This window comes from Mercenaria mercenaria, chromosome 7 (assembly GCF_021730395.1).
Source record: "Mercenaria mercenaria strain notata chromosome 7, MADL_Memer_1, whole genome shotgun sequence".
Lineage (NCBI taxonomy): Eukaryota > Metazoa > Mollusca > Bivalvia > Venerida > Veneridae > Mercenaria > Mercenaria mercenaria.
The window spans coordinates 54757897-54773834 of NC_069367.1; the positions used below are offsets into that span (position 1 = coordinate 54757897).

The window sequence follows — 15938 nt, forward strand, 5'->3', positions numbered from 1 at the left end:
ATGCAACCTCCTTATTAAGTTTCGTGATCCTAGGCCCAAGCATTCTGAAGTTATTGCCCAAAAACTGTTTAAATGTTCCGGGTCACTGTGACCTTGACCTGTGACCTACTGACCTCAAAATCATTAAGGGTCATCTGCTGGTAATGACTAACCTACCTATCAATTTCCATGATCCTAGTGTTCTCAAGTTATCACCTGGAAACTGTTTAACTGTTTTGTGTCATTGTGACCTTGACCTACTTACCTCAAAGTTGAACTTAACCTGTATCTTCTGATGTTACACCTGTGTACCAAAAATTATGATCCTAAGCCCAAGCATTCTCAAGTTATCATCCGGAAACCATTTAACTGTTCTGGGTCACTGTGACCTTGACATTTGACCTACTGACCTCAAAGTCAAACTTGACCTGTATTTTCTGATGTTACACCTGTATACCAAAAATTATTTAAATTGGTCAAGCCTTCCATGAGTTATTGTCCGAAAACCATGAAAACCAACAAAGAAACCAACCGACCGACAAGCTCACACTATATACCCCTCCCACAAACTTAATTTTGTGGGGGTATAATTTGGCACTACTGATTGTGAATGAGACCATAAAGTGTACACCTAACTGTTGTTGATATTTTAATATCTGACACATTCCTGGTCCAGTGATCTGTTTCCACACTTTATTATTGATTGTCAGAGTTAATCCTGAATCTGCTCTGTGTAGTCATATTCAAAAGGGTTCAAAAGTTATATTTTCGTAAAAAAATTTCCTAACCAAAGCGTAAACATGGCAAAACAGCTCTCTTGTAAGAATATGTGTAAGTAAGCAGGGTTCAGTAAGGGAGTTGCAAGTGTAAACAGAGGTAAATCATTTGAATATTTAACAAAGCAAGTTGATGAAAAATATGCCAGGCTTCTGCAGGAGACTTTTGACTGTAGAATTTGTAACAAGAGCACTGCCTTGTGGGTGCAGACACTCATCTGATTTTTTTTTGTCTGGATAATAGGCAATAATTCTTGCAAAACACAATGTAGAGTTACGGAACTTACTGTGCAGTCAGCTTTCATGGCGAATAACTGTTCCAAGTTTTAAAGCAATAGCTTAGACCGTTAAGGAGAAAAGTTGACCTAAACGCGAAACTTTACCAAGAAATCTGATATCTTCCAAGTCCAAAAGGAGCCATAATTATTGCAAAAAGCAGGGTGGAGTTATGTTTCTTGTTGTACAGAGTTAACTTTTGATGGTGAACAAGTGTTGCAAGTTTTAAAGCAATAGCTTTGATAGTTTAGGAGTCAACTTTACCAAATAAATTGAATTTCTAATTCCAAAGTGGGCCATAATTCTTGCAAAAAGCAGGATGGAGTTATGTTTCTTGCTGTACAGAGTCAGCTTTTAATGGTGAACAAGTGTTGCAAATTTCAAAGCAATAGCTTTGATAGTTTAGGAGAAAAGTTGACCAAAACTTAAAACTTAACCAAGAAATCTGATATTTTCTAAGTCCAAAAGGGGCCATAATTCTTGCAAAAAGCAGGAAGGAGTTACGTTTCTTTGGATACAGCTATTGATGGTAAACAAGTGTTGCAGTTTTAAAGCAATAGCTTTGATAATTTAGGAGAAAAACTGACCTAAACATAAAACTTAACCAGGCAACACCAACACCAACATCAGCGGTGATCAAGTGATGACAATAACTAATCATTTTTTTTTTTCAAAAAATCAGATGAGCTAACAAGAGCACCGCCTTGCGGGTGCTGACGCTCATCTGATTTTTTTTGTATAATAGAAATATTGTCCTACTCATGATTTTCTAAGTCTAAAAAGGGCCATCTCTCTTGCAAAAAGCAGGATAGGGTTATGTTTCTTGATGTACAGTGTCCACTTATGATGGTGAAAAACTGTTGCAAGTTTTAAAGCAATAGCTTTGATAGTTTATGAGAAAAGTTGACTTAAACATAATATTCAACCAAGAAAATGATTTTTCTAAGTCCAAAAGGGGCAATAATTATTGCAAAAAGCAGGATGGAGTTATGTTGCTTGCTGTACAGGGTCAGCTTATGATGGTGAACAAGAGCTGCAAGTTTTAAAGCAATAGCTTTGATAGTTTAAGAGAAAAAGTTGACCTAAACATAAAACTTAACCAAGAAATCTGATATTTTCTAAGTCCAAAAGGGGCCATAAATCTTGCAAAAAGCAGGATGGAGTTATGTTTCTTGCTGTACAGGGTCAGCTTATGATGGTGAACAAGTGTTGCAAGTTTTAAAGGAATAGCTTTGATAGTTTAGGATAAAAGCTGACCTAAACATAAAACTTAACCAAGAAAACTGATTTTCTAAGTCCAAAAGGGGCAATAATTCTTGCAAAAAGCAAGATGGAGTTATGTTTCTTGATGTACAGGGTCTGCTTATGATGGTGAACAAGTATTACAAGTTTCAAAGCAATAGCTTTGATAGTTTAGGAGAAAAGTTGACCTAAACATAAAACTTAACCAAGAAATCTGATATTTTCTAAGTACAAAAGGGGCCATAAATCTTGCAAAAAGCAAGATGGAGTTATGTTTCTTGCTATACAGGGTCAGCTTATGATGGTGAACAAGTATTCCAAGTTTCAAAGCAATAGCTTTGATAGTTTAGGAGAAAAGCTGACCTAAACATAAAACTTAACCAGGCAACGCCGACGCCGACACCGACGCCGACGCCGACAACCGCTCAAGTGATGACAATGACTCATCATTTTTTTTCAAAAAATCAGATGAGCTAAAAATGAAGGTGAACTTACTTTCATTGATCCTTTAAGACCACCCTGCAAATGTTGTAGGCTGACTGATCAGTATGCCACTGAAAATGGTAGTAAACTACACCAGGACTTGTTGACAAACAAACTGTTCTGTCAACTGCTTGTACAGGAAATGTCTAACTCTGAAATAAAACAAGAGCTGTCCGTAAGACAGCCAGTGCTTGACTATTCGAATTATTGTCCCAGAAGCAGAAATATTACCCTAAATGTTAAAATATCTATAGAGTTTCAATCCAGTATCTGACTATCTGCATTAGTTTTGGAGATAGTAACTTGCATGCAAAACTTTAACCAGAAGTTACTAAGTTCAAAAGGGGACATAATTTGGCCAAAATGCAAGTTTCAAAGCTATACTGTAAAATCATTTAATTTCATGGGCATCAAATTTCGTGGTTTTGGTCAAAACAGCAATTTCGTGGGTATATGAATTCGTAAATTTCAAATTTTGAATATAAAATGAATGGACATTTTACTTTTTCGTTGGGATTAAATTTCGTGGATTGACTCAACCACGAAAATTAGTCCCCCATGAATATTAATGATTTTACAGTATTTCTTTAAGAAATAGCTGTATGTACTTGCATGCAAAACTTTAAACAGGATTTTTTTAAGTCCAAAAGGGGCATAATTTGGCCAAAATACATGCCAGAGTTATAGGACTTGACCCAGTGAGGTTGGTAAATAATCTAGAAAAAGAAAAACTAAGTTTCAAAGCTATATGCCTTTAAATGTTTAACTAAGGTGTGACACCGGCACCTCGGTGAGTAGAATAGCTAGACTATTCTTTGAATAGTCGAGTTTAAAACACTATACTGGTGAATATGGTTGTAATGGTGACTTAAATTTTGATGCTGAGGCTTCACTTAAATGGGACTTAGCCTGGTCGGAATGCCTTAAATGTTCCATATGTGGCTATTCTAATAATTACTATAAATTGTATGAAAAAAATAAGTCTGTTCATAGCAAAAGAGGTAGAAAAGCTGCAAAACTGAATGTAGGATTTCAGGCCGGCCTGAAGACTACACCAGTAAGTGGCACAAGTGACTCTAGAATTCTAGCTCATGCTAACATTATCCCTCCTGCACAAAGGTAAATGCAGAATACTGCAAACACAATTGGTGATGTTGTTACAAATGTTAATATATAGTATAAGATAAGACAAACTATAAAGACTGAAAATGATCAATGTGATTTAGTATAATGCGGATAGTTCAAAAGTCGGTGTAGAAGGGGACTCCTGCTATAACAACCCGATTTTCAATTCAGAAAGCATGCCCTTTCAAGCTGGTACCATTGTTGCGGCTACTATGTTACTTAAAAACTAGAATGACTGTGTCTGTAGGACACAGGGTGTGCCCCCCTCCCACTGGCACATTTGTCACAAAGAAGGGGCAATAATTCAAACGTTTGCAGTCTTAATGGGGTATAGCCTCAACAAACATTTTATGGAAAGGATTCATTATTCTTTAGGCCAAATGTCCAAATCATCCTGGTCATTGTTCTGGCCAACTGATAAATGCAGTATCGAAGTTCACTAAAGGCAGTATGGATATATGTCATATTCAGATATGTTCTAATATCATGCTTAAGTTCTGAGTCTGATTAAAGATGGTGGGTAAGGAACATCTTAACTGTTCTTATAAATAAATGACCATGAAATTCAATCAACAACTAGAATGTGTCTATAGGATACAGGGTGTGAAAAGGATTCATTAAATCAAAACAATTTTTCACAAAAAACAAGTCTGGTGACCCATTGTTTTTATTTGTTCATTGTTTTCAGCACAAATTTTTCTTGCCAACTCAGGATTTATTTAATTTTGACATCCCAGAAAATAAAAGTTTTGAGTCAGTTTCTGTGGTCAGTGATGAACAATTAAAAAAACGAAAGGAAGATAGTATTCCTAGAAATACTAGAAAACAAAACTGCTGGGCGATGACCTGCTATGAAGACTGGGCAAAGTGGAGAAACACGAGGGCAGAAACTTTGGTTGGAGACAATGGTTTAGTTCCAGTTGAACTTTCCACACAATCTCTCATGGCAATGGATTATTGGCTGTCCAGATTCATTATTGAATGCAGAAGAAAAATGGAAAACCATATCCTCCAAGTACTTTGTATAATATATCAGCATCCATTCAAAGAGAGTTACGAGAAGTTTACGGAAGAACGGACGTAAACATTTTGGACAAAAAAGATGCACTTTCAGGACTTTCTCAGAATTCAGGAAGCAGCTGGACAGTAGGATGAAAGAACTCACAAATGAAGGTATTTGAAATAGATTTTGTCTATTTTAATATAAAAAGCAATAAATCTCTTCTCAAACATTTTTTTTTCAAGCTTGGCACATCTTTATGTTAAGTTAAAACTCTTATCCTTTCCCGAATAAGAAGATAACTCTGCACGTCATTTGGACACATTCAACAATATCCGTAGTTGTCTTTTATTGTTTGTATATACAGAATTGTAGAAAAAAATATTTGTATTTTTTTCCTCTCTCCACTATTTTTGCTCGAACTATACCCGATCGGGAGACAGGCTATTAACAACCTCCCCATAATTAATCGAAATCATATAATTTTAAGCTATGATGTACATAAGATGAACATTTGAGCCGCACCATGGGAAAACCAACATAGTGTGTTTGCGACCAGCATGGATCAAGACCAGCCTGCGTTTCCGCGCAGTCTGGTCAGGACCCATGCTGTTCGCTAATGGTTTCTCTAATTGCAATAGGCTTTGAAAGCAAACATCATGGATCCTGACCAGACTCGGCCTGGATCCATGCTGGTCACAAATGCAATATGTTGGTTTTCTCATGGTGCGGCTCATTTAATCTACGATGTAATTATTTCTTACAAGTTTTCTCTTCAATAATTTTGTGAGACAGAAATGCATTTTTGGGGAGGATGATGAGATGCAGCTTTGGGAGAAGGGAGTCATCGTCACAGCAATGCACAGGCTTTAAGTTACGGTGTTTTCTTTTACAACTGTAAAGTTTTTGGTTTTCGTGGTAGCGATGAACACAGGAATCATGATGTTAACCAGTATAGTATTACTATGGAGTCTGGACACAAGGTTCTCACATTCATGGATAGGAATTCAAAAAATGTGCAAGGTGGCTTAAATCAAAGAAAAGTTGAACCTAAAAAGATCAAACAATTTGAAAGTCCTGAAAATCCCAGCTGTGTGGTAAAATTATTTGAAAAGTACCTTCAGAGTATCCCACCAACAGGCCCATTCTACAGAAAACTGTTGCAAAATAATGTTGGCGGGGCCTTAAATTTTTCTAAACAAAACATTGGAATAAATACACTTGGAAAATATGTGAAATCCATGTTTTCTGATGCACTGATTGACTGTTCAGGCAGAAACATAAGAAATCACTCTGGAAAAGAAACCCTTTGCACGCGTATGTACGAACAAAACTATGACGAACAAGCCATCATGGACAGAAGCGGGCATCGTAGTACAGCTATGAGAAGTTACAAACATCCAGCTGCAACGTGTCAGTGATTCTCTTCAACCGCAGTCCGACAAGAAATTAAAGACGGAGACAGTTTTACCTTCAAATGAGGAATTTTTCCCACAAAGTTCTATTGAAATATCAGTGCCAGAAACAATCACAAGAGTTGTAATAAATAAATGTGGCAGAAAAATTTCCATTAATTTGTAATTTCAATGAAATAAACATATACCTTAAGTGAAATACTTTTTGCAGGGACATAAGTCATCGGTTCGAAGGGTTTTGTATTACAATAGAATATAAAGACATAATGCTAAGATTCTTCTCATGAAAGTGGTATTTATATGTAATAGATTACTTGCATTTGTTTTCTGTTGTTTTATTTTAATTTTATTTCATTCTTTGTAAATTACCTTGAGGCGTTTATGCAATATGTTTTTACACTGGGTCACATTAAGCTATTTATTTTCTGGCCTCACGATTAATTATATCATGATAACTATGTTCTCACTCAGCTTGATAAATTTATACCCATTTTAAGAATTATTAGACAACGATATATACCGTGTCTATACGATTAATACAGTCGAAATATTGGCCAGCAATTGGTGGAAAACGGTAGTGCGTGGTCTAATATCGTCCAGTATTTGGTAACTGTTAATGTTATGATGATATTATATTTTTTTTTTTTAGCCTAACCGAGAATATCACAGACATGAAATAATTTGTGTTTATTTATGTGCGTGAAAGTGTGTGAAAGTGCCGATGTTACTCTGACGTCATCAGCAATTCTCCTGTTTATTTCTGGTTTTCAGTAATTTTTATTTTTTATGTCTGTTCGCTATAACTGAGGTGTTTTCCATTGAATTTTGTACTTTGGGACTGGAAAAAGTGTTCCTTATAACCAGGTGTTCCTTATAACCAAGTTCCCTATAACCAAGGATTTTTACATTGAATGAAGAAGGAATTAGATCGGGGAATGGAAAACTGTTCCTTATAAGCGAGTGTTCCTTATATCTGAGTTCCTTATAGGTGAGGTTTACTGTATAGAGCTCTAAATTTCATTCCTTCAATAACAAGTTATTGTCTGATAGTCTTCATGTTTAAAATGTGATGTGTGAATTAAACATTATAATATTTAAACATAGTGAAAAGAGGTATTTAACATACTATATAATTACATGATCTGTCAATATCTTTTATGAATTTTCATCTAAAAATATAATGAAATTTCTTTAAATCAATAGCATGTCATATATTTATTTGATTTATCACAGGTGCAAAGAACAAATCTACCTGACAAACACTACAGAGAACTATTCAGAGGGGTACAGGGGTGCAGACGGCCCGCTGTTGGCCACTGAGGGCCTTTCACCTCGTCTCCATCTGGCTCGGAAAGAATCATTTCCAAAAATCAAAATGTGCATGATGCTTCTTACTGTTATGCCAGTGTCTACAGTGACCGCAGTGAGATCATTCTCTACCATGCGTCGGATGAAAACATATCTGAGGAGCACCATTGGAACTGAGAGACTGAGCGGTCTCAGGTTAATGAACATTTATCAGGAACGAGAAATCAATGCAGATGAAGTAGTTGACATTTTTGCAAATAGAAAAAGTAGCAGTCTTGCATTTGTGTTCAAAGTCTAGCGAGAAAATAGAATGGACATGTATCTCTGTGTGTCACATATCATGTCATTCGTTATTTTACGAATTTTATTATTACATTTTGTTATGAAATTAAGTGTCTTGTTTTGCCAAAACTAGAATGTGTCTGTAGGAAACAGGGTGTGCCCCCCACTGGTACATTTGTCACAAGTAAGGGGAAATCATTCAAATGTTTGCAGTCTTAATGGGGTATAGCCCCACCCCTCCCCCCCAAAAAATGAAATGGATTCATTATTCTATACCATATTCTTTTTGAGCTATGAGCATCACAAACAAAAAATCTACTATTTTGGCTATTTCATTGGCCATAACTCTGTAATAAATGCTAAAATTCTCAAGAAGAATGCCAAGTGTGCAAGGTCACATTATGATAAAGACTCAAGCAAGGTTTCATAAATTTATGTTAAACACTTTTTGAGTGAAGCACATAATTAGGTGAAAATGTGCATTTTTTGACTATTTCAGGGGCCATAACTCTGGAAATAGGGGGTGGATCCAGATAAAAAAATTAGGAGGTGCGCAGGTTCATATCATGATTAAGAATACATGCAAGGTTTTATGAATCTATATCAAATACTTTTTGAGCTAGGCGTGTCACAAGGTGAAAATGTGCATTTCTACTATTTCAAGGGCCAGAACTCTAAAATTAGGGGGCGAAGCCAGACGAAAAATAGGTGCGCAAGTTCATATCATGATAAAGACTCATGCAAGGTTTCATTAATTTATATCAAACACTTTTTGAGCTAGGCGTGTCACGAACTTCGGACGGACGCATGGACGAACAAGAGCAAATCCTATTTGCCCCCACCACTCTCGTGGCACCCCTAAAAGCAACATTTTCCCGGGGATGGCCCCCTACCCCCAAGAGCAGGAGAGAACACCCCTCCTCCAACCTCCCCCAGGGTGTATTTTTCAACATTGCCCAGGTATTTTCTCATTACATACAACTGGGAACTGATCAGTGCTCACCAAGATATTCAGCTGCTTTAGATGTAATTCAATCAACAAATTGTCATATATTTCATAGTTACATTGTACTTTAATGAACTATTGTCAAACGAAGTAAAAGAAACAAAACAAGGATAACTAAAAAATCTAGAAATTGCTTTTGTAAAAAAGCACATGTCTCCCCCAATGCAAAGTCCTATAGGCAAGAAGTCAATGGGGGTCAGGAGCGAAAGTTAAAGAGACACTGATGGTTGGCTGCAATAGGGATCATCTACTTGGCATGTCCAGTCATCCCGCTAAATTTCAACACTATTGGCCTAGTGGTTCTCAAGTCACTGTTCAGGCTCCTGTGACCTTGACCTTTGATCAAGTGACCTCAAAATAAATAGGGGTCATCTACTCTGCATGTCCAATCATCCTATTAAGTTTCAACATTCTAGCTCAAGTCAGGTTCTCAAGTTATTCTCCAGAAATGATTTTACATGACCAGGCCCCTGAGACCTTGACCTTTAATAGACTGACCCCAAAATCAATAGGGATCATCTACTCTGCATGTTCAATCATCCTACTAATTTTCAACATTCTGGGTTAAGTGGTTCTCAAGTTACTGATCGGAAATTGTTTTCCATGTTTAGGCTCATGTGACCTTGACCTTTGATCAAGTGACCTCAAAATAAATAGGGGTCATCTACTCTGCATGTTCAATCATCCTATTAAGTTTCAACATTCTAGGTCAAGTGGTTCTCAAATTATTCTCCAGAAATGATTTTACATGACCAGGCCCCTGTGACCTTGACCTTTAATAGACTGACCCCAAAATCAATAGGGATCATCTACTCTGCACGTTCAATCATCAAGTGGTTCTCAAGTTATTGATTGGAAATTGTTTTCCATGTTCAGGCTCCTGTGACCTTGACCTTTAACAGAGTTACCCCAAAATCGATAGGGGTCATCTAATCTGCATGTTCAATCATCCAAATGAATGAAGTTTCAACATTTTGGATAAGAGGTTCTGAAGTTATTGATCGGAAATGGCTATCAATGTTCAGGCCCCTGTGACCTTGACCTTTAACTGAGTGAACCCAAAAACAATAGGGGTCATTTACTCTGCACGAACAATCATCCTATGAAGTTTCAACATGCTGGGTCGAGTGGTTCTCAAGTTACTGACCGGAAATGGTTTTCAATGTTCAGGCCCCTGTGACCTTGACCTTTAACAGAGTGACTCCAAAATCAATAGGGGACATTTACTTTGCATGTACAATCATCCTATGAAGTTTCAACATTCTGGGTCAAGTGGTACTCAAGTTATTGATCGGAAATGGTTTTCAATGTTCAGGCCCCTGTGACCTTGACCTTTGATGAAGTGACCCCAAAAACAATAGGGGTCATTTACTCTACATGACCAATCATCCTATGAAGTTTCAACATTCTGGGTCAAGTGGTTCTCTAGTTATTGATCGGAAATGGTTTTCAATGTTCAGGCCCCTGTGACCTTGACCTTTGACGGAGTGACCCGAAAAACAATAGGGTCATCTACTCTTCATGACAAGTCATCCTATGAAGTTTCAACATTCTGGGTCAAGTGGTTCTCTAGTTATTGATTGGAAATGGTTTTCAATGTTCTGGCCCCTGTGACCTTGACCTTTGACAGAGTGACCCCAAAAACAATAGGGGTCGTCTACTCCAGCAGCCCTACAACCCAATGAAGTTTGAAGGTTCTAGGTCAAATGGTTCTCCAGTTATTGCCTGGAAATGAAGTGTGACGTACGGGGTGAAGGACGGATGGACGGACAGGGCAAAAACAATATGTCTCCCCCAGAGGGTGGGGGAGACATAATGATTTGTTTGTCTGGGTTTAACGCCGTTTTTCAATCTTCAGTTATGTAATGGCAGGCAGTTAACCTAACAAATATTCCTGGATCTGCACCAGTACAAACCTGTCCTCTGTAAGTAACTGCTGACTTCCTCACATGAACCAGAGGTGAAGGACGAATGATTTCAGACACTTTATGAACTGCCACCAGAGAACATAAGCCTTGCCCAGGTATCGAACTTATGACCCTGCAATCAATAATTCTGTGCTCTCCTTACTGAGCTAAGCAGACAGGCTACAAAAACAATGATAAAACAAATCATACCATCTGCATAAGCTGGGAACAGCTGAACAGTCTGAAGCACAATCTGCCTGTTCAACTACCCTAGCTACCACCTTTTCTACTGAATGTCCTTTATGTGGCAGTTGTATAAGATCACCTTTGAATAAACAAAGAAATACTGCTGCTTCTTTCAGAGAGTAACAGAAATTGCTAAAATAATATCAACATGTACCGGTATGAATTTTAAGTTTAAATTGTTTAAATCTTGATGCATTTTAACAAATTTAGGCTTGCAAACTGTGTTAAAGTGCACTTCAATTGATCAATCCAAAGGGCAGTTCTAGCTACCATAACTTAACTGATGCTGCTTTTATTTTCTGATGGTCGTAGCAGAGATCCGTAACAGCATATAAACATCTCCGAGCTGAAATTTTTTAGCTATCCAAAGGGCAATTTAGAACCATGTCAAAGAGAGCTCAGTTTAGTCTTTATCCTATTTTTTTGCAATGCCATTGTCAAAATATATAAGAAAGTACAATAATTAGAACATTCAAGGCAATTTACAGGAAATATCTTTTAAGGTCTCTTTTGAGTGTCATTGAAAATGCTGAAAATGTACAGGATCTGTGCATACAAGTGACTCTCTTGGACTGTATTCAATGGATTGCTAAAGCATGGAAGGATGTGAAAGAAACAACAACTGAGAGGTGCTTTTGAGTTGCTGGTTTCTCAGAACCAGACACAGCAGGAACTGAGGTAAGTGCGATGATGACTCTGATGACTTTGAGGATGATGATGCGCCATTGGCAACACTGGTTGCTAGGTTTTCTTTGCCGGTGGAGGGTATTCATCATACCGACGATGGAGCAGAGACTGAGGAATCTGGATCAGAGGACTGGGAGAAAAACTTAGTGGGAAATTATAAATCCTCACAAACTACAGATGATTCTGTAATCGATGTTGACACTGATGACGGATGCAGTCCTGATACGCCAATGCTTGGAGCTGAAACAACTTATTCAGACGTGTTAATAAAGGCAATTAAACTGAAAAACTTTGCTTAGGAAAATGATTCCAGTCTGCTGGAATTTGCAGAAGATCTCAAGTTAAGAACTGAAAAAAAGATTGTCAATGAAATGCTCACAAACACAAACCACACTGGATTCATTTTTTGTGAAAAAGTAGAGACCTTTACAGTGGCAATTATTACATGAAAAATAAATAGCTGTATTACATGAAAACTCTTGATAATATGCTCTATCATGACGTTTGAATGAAATCATTTCTGTATTACAGTACTTCATGCTTCACGCTTCTACATAATTATATATTTTGTACTTAATGTATATACTGCCTTACGCATTAATATTTAGTGTTTTTTTATATAAATGTTTGAAAGCATTTTTGTTTGTAAATATTAACAAGGGCACCGGCTTGCGGGTGCTGATGCTCATCTGATTTGTTTGTATAACAGAAAAATTGTCCTACCCATGATTTCCTAAGTCCAAAAAGGGCCAAAATTCTTGCAAAAAGCAGGATGGAGTTATGTTTCTTGATATACAGAGTCAGCTTATAATGGTGAAAAACTGTTGCGAGTTTCAAAGCAATAGCTTTGATAGTTTAGGAGAAAAGTTTACCTAAACATAAAACTTAACCAATAAATCTGATATTTTCTAAGTCCAAAAGAGGCCATAATTCTTCCAAAAAGCAGGACAGAGTTATATTTCTTGCTTTACATGGTCAGCTTTTAATGATGAACAAGTGTTGCAAGTTTTAAAGCAATAGCTTTTTTTTTTTAACTGATAGTTTATGAGAAAAGCTGACCTAAACATAAAACTTAACCAAGAAATCTGATTTTCTAAGTCCAAAAGGGGCAATAATTTTTGAAAAAAGCAGGATGGAGTTACGTTTCTTGATGTACATGGTCAGCTTATGATGGTGAGTAAGTGTTGCAAGTTAAAAAGCAATAGCTTTGATACTTTTGGAGAAAAGCTGACCTAAACATAGAAAATCAGTTTTCTTGGTTAAGTTTTAAATCCAAAATGGGCCATAAATCTTGCAAAAAGCAGGATGGAGTTATGTTTCTTGTTGCATAGGGTCAGCTTATGGTGATGAACAAGTGTTGCAAGTTCCAAAGCAATAGCTTTGATAGTTTAGGAGAAAAGCTGACCTAAACATTAAACTTAACCAGGCAACGCCGACGCCAATCAAGTGATGACAATTTATAACTCATCATTTTTTTTCTCAAAAAATCAGATGAGCTAAAAATGATCCAACAAAAAGTCATGTCAGAATCGAGGAAAGTGACTACATTGAAAGATATCCATAAGATCAAGACTCCTCGAAATCTAACGTGTCCGATTTGACAGTGGTACAGCACGCCGTAGAACATCTCAGTACAAATCTGGATGCCTTTGTTAAGGTTATTTCCAATGATGAAAATGAAATGCGTGGACTGTATTTCCAAGACCAACGAATGAGGCAGACATTTGAGTCTTACCCAGAATTCATTTGTGTAGATGCAACTTATAAGGTCAATGATCTCCGCATGCCACTTTACATACTTCTGGTAGAAAATAGCAATGGCCAAAGTGAGGTAGTTGGAATATGGCTTGTAGCTGACGAGACTGAAGACATGACTACACAAATGGTATTAATGTTCAAAGAACAAAATCCCGCTTGGTCACAGGTGAAAACTGTAATGTCAGATAAAGATTTTGTCAAGCGTGAATTCTTTTTAGCTCGACTATTCATAGAATAGTAGAGCTATTGGACTCGCCCATGCGTCGGCGTCCGCGTCCGCATCGGCGTCCGCGTCCCGATTTGGTTCAGTTTTTGTATGTAAGCTGGTATCTCAGCAACCACTTGTGGGAATGGATTGAAACTTCACACACTTATTCACTGTGATAAACTGACTTATACTGCACAGGTTCCATAACTCTAGTTTGCTTTTTTACAAAATTATGCCCCTTTTTTGACTTAGAAATTTTTGGTTAAGGTTTTGTATGTAAGCTGGTGTCTCAGTAACCACTTGTGGGAATGGATTGAAACTGCACACACTTATTCACTGTGATAAACTGACTTACACTGCACAGGTTCCATAACTCTATTTTGCTTTTTTACAAAATTATGCCCCTTTTTCGACTTAGAATTTTTTGGTTAAGGTTTTGTATGTAAGCTGGTATCTCAGTACTCACTAATTGGAATGGATTGAAACTTCACACTCTTGTTCACTGTCATGATCTTACTGCACAAAGCAGGTCCCATAACTTTATTTTGCTTTTTGACAAAATTATGCCCCTTTTTCAACATAGAAATGTTTGGTTAAGTTTTTGTATGTAAGCTGGTATCTCAGTATCCACTAATGGGAAAGGATTGAAACTTCACACACTTGTTCACTGTCATGATATGACATGCAGTGCAAAAGGTCAATAACTCAACTTTGCATTTTACAAAATTATGCCCCTTTTTAAACTTAGGACTTTTGGGTTAAATTCTTATATGTAAGCTGGTATCTCAGTACCCACTAATGGGAATGGATTGAAACTTCACACACTTGTCCACTGTCATGAGCTGATAAGCACTATGCAGGTTCCATAACCCTATTTTGCTTTTTTAAATTATGCCCCTTTTTCGCCTTTCGTATTCATTCAATCGACAAGGCTGTTGATTAGTCGAGCGTTGCTGTCCTCCAACAGCTCTTGTTGTAAAGAGTTCCCAGATACCTCGCTTCGAGTCTGCCTATTCTATGTATTGCGCACGTTTCGTAGGGAAGTCACTTCAGAAAAAATGGGTGTAAATAGAGCTGGGAGAGACAATGTCTTACAAATTCTCCAGAAGATAGCGTACTCGAACTCTTTGTCAGAATATAAGGACAACAAATAATTGCTTGAAGGTACAAACATCCAGCCTGCAATCGCTTACTTCAGTCAACACTGGGACTCAATAAAAGATCAACGGGTAGTGAGTCTGTCTAGGTCTTACTCTTTAGGAAATAAAACAAATAACAGACTAGAAAGTATTCACCAAAAAATCAAGCAAGTAGTGGACAAAAACTCAAAATTTGATTCTTTGCGGCGGACACGTGCACTTTTCTCGAAACGCATCACACCCAAATTGATGGAAAAGTTTGCCAAGCCAGTTCGAAGGTGCCAGTTACATATGTAGGCGATGAAACAAATGTGAAAACAATCTTGAGGCAGAATCTCACTCCATATGCATTCAATATTCTTGATAAAGAACTGAACAGATATGAAAATGTTGATCTAATGCCACACGCAGCTGACTCATTCAAGGTGTACAACACAGCAATAATTGCCACAAGTGATTCGTGTTCATGTACGTTTACAGTCAGTTTATGTTGCTGTGCAGACACATTCGCAGTAAGGGCCAAACTGAAACAACCAATTTATGTTGAAACTTTGATTCCCCAAAGGTGGACGTGAAAACACTCATTACATATCACACAGACATACAATATCATGGCAACTGACCGGCAGCAAAAAACGGCTAAACCAACGTCTCAGCAACAGCGCTACAGAGTGGCTTTTCACATCTCTCAACGTCTGACTTCATGTGCCACGGAAGAAACTGGCACCGTCTTTGACTTAAGTGTACAGCAACTAAGTACTCTTCTGCAAGCATGGGAGAGTGGTAAAGATGTAGTCATTCAGGCATCAACTGATTCAGCAACGGAGACTGAAACCAACCTGAACCTGAACTGATTTTGGCGGAAACGGAAAATGACTGAAACTGCCGTTAATGACACTCCTGTTGAAGTGCAACAAATGACAGTAATTGAGGACAACAATCTTGAAATTGATCCTCCGCGTATTGAAGAAATTCCTACTGACGAAATAAATGCTCATAAACATGTTCTCGCTAATTTCAGAAACATCCAATTACCCCCAAACATTAAACAAGAGGGCCATGATGGCCCTATATTGCTCACCTGTTATCATTGCACTTGAG

The 15938-nt window shown here is 37.4% G+C and overlaps 1 long non-coding RNA gene across 1 annotated transcript in view; it reads right to left on the minus strand.

Annotated features, from left to right (window-relative positions):
• The window catches only part of LOC123554134 (uncharacterized), a 107598-nt gene that overhangs the window by 20127 nt on the left and 71533 nt on the right, over nt 1-15938 (minus strand). The window contains exon 4 of the long non-coding RNA XR_006686948.2: nt 2769-2908. This is a non-coding gene — a long non-coding RNA (uncharacterized LOC123554134). The remainder of the gene's footprint in view (nt 1-2768; nt 2909-15938) is intronic.